Source organism: Aplysia californica, unplaced genomic scaffold, assembly GCF_000002075.1.
Source record: "Aplysia californica isolate F4 #8 unplaced genomic scaffold, AplCal3.0 scaffold00068, whole genome shotgun sequence".
NCBI lineage: Eukaryota > Metazoa > Mollusca > Gastropoda > Aplysiida > Aplysiidae > Aplysia > Aplysia californica.
Genome location: NW_004797338.1, coordinates 275,141 through 277,289, shown reverse-complemented (window position 1 = coordinate 277,289; position 2,149 = coordinate 275,141).

Genomic DNA, 2,149 nt, shown 5'->3' with positions numbered 1-2,149 from the left:
GAGAGAGAGAGAGAGAGAGAGAGAGAGAGAGTTTGGTTCCATCCTCTTCGATATGCGCATTAAGTTCAACAGAGGTCCCCCCCCCTTCTTAATTTAGTAACCTTACAGTGTTGCTAGGGGCGTGAAACCTCTACAATTTCACACAGTTTCGGAAAGATAGACAATTCTAAAGTAAAGAATTTGAAACCTTTTTAAGTTCTGACTTGAGGATGTCAGTTCTAATGATGGCAATTGTTTAAGGGTGTCCACGACGGTGACATAAACTGTTGGAAGATGTCATTGATGGTAACAACAACTGCTTCAAGGTGTTAGTGATGGTGATGATAATCACATAGCCACGCTAAAAATTTCCTGTCCACTACTCAAGATCAAACGCAATCTACATCTTTTAGTCAGTGCATTTCAAGCTATTACATTCCTAGAGAAGATATTCAATAAATTCTTTATATTTTGGAATGGTAAGTTTTGACACAAGCACCATATTTCGCAAACTCTTGCAAGAATGAGATGATTCTCACCACACCCGTCCAAATAGATCAGTGTGTGACACGTAATTATTTACCACAAAAATTCAATAAGCATGCTCAAAGCTGTTTTCTGAGCTTTATTTATTTAGAAGGGTAGCATCAGTTCTCCAGCAACAGTTTTCATTCACACTTTTGCATTTTCACATAATTTAGATTTTAAGTAGACGAGATAAAAGCACTTACTGCTTTATCACAATTTACATGATAAAAAGAGAATGATATTTATGCCTATAATCTTAACATAGAAGGATTGTAATCTGTGGTTAGATAAAGATGTTAAAACATCACGGAATGACAATCAAAGGCACGATTCTCTTGACTTCACTTGCATCGGGGTTCAAAATATAAAATTATGACAGTTTACATGAATACCAAATAATAGGCTTCACTGACACTTTTTTCCCCCCTTTTATAGACATGAAAAAGCTTGCATATAGTATCCATCAGATTGAACAATATTTTGATGCCTTTGAGTCAATGATGTTTCTCTGCATTACTGTTATTTTGTTGGATAACTATAAATAAATCCTCAGAAGAAAGACTGTGAAGTCGAGTGTAAAGTCGTACACGCGCTGCCGAAATCAGGCCGTTACGGCCACGCAAGATTGCATTGGCGCTGATTTTCCCACACTCTCAGTGACACGCATATAGCCTGTGCATTATTGATACAGTTGACACTCCTGAGTCCTTCGGGAACGGACTACTTCGACCCTGTCTGTCAGGCTCACTAGGCAGAGGCTGTTACTTCATCTTGGAAAAAAAGCAGAGATTTGTTGGAATATCTTCCCAGCATACATGAAGGTACTGAACTCACACCTTTTGTTTGTAAGGCGAAGATCTTGACCGTTACACTACAGAAATGGTTTTTGTAATAGATAAATAGATAGATAGATAGACAGATAGATAGATAGATAGATATATAGATAGATAGATAGATAGATAGATAGATAGATAGATAGATATTTTTGCTGTTTTTTAACGTAGCTTTTGAGCGCATGCCCTTAGGCACAATACGGAGGAAGTATCCGAAAATTGCTCTTTGTTGCAGTGAGATAAACACACGTACATTATGTGTGTTTGCAATAGGGATGGGAAGAAGACGTTGTCGTCGAAGAACCTGTTGTTTGGGAGATTCGAAGAGCAGATTATGGACTGTGTGTAAAGTAGGCCTAAGTACACTGGTGGTTTTTATGGGCTGCTTCTGTTTAGGATATATATGTGGTAAATTATGGGTATGTGCTGTGTTCGGAGACAGGATATTATTGATTGTTCCCCTCTGTTGGGCGCTTTTTAGTTGTCTCTTTGATTCACATATCTTGTGTGATTGTAAACTGGTCTGTCAGTCGGTTCATCCATTCCTTGTCGCAGGTTCCATGAATTCTGATTTTTAGTTGTTTATGAGTGGTGGTGGTTAGATTGTTGGTGATTTTTTGGGGGGAAATGAGGTTTGGGGGGTGGGGGTTAGTCTGTTTGTTTTGTAGTTGCCATAAATGTTTATGTGTCCTGGGATCCAGTGCAGAACAAGCCTTACACTTACTACAGAAGGGGGAGACAAGCTGGGCAGCTGTTCATAAGACGAATTGGAAGATTAGCTTATTGTCTGTTATACAGATTGCCATAGC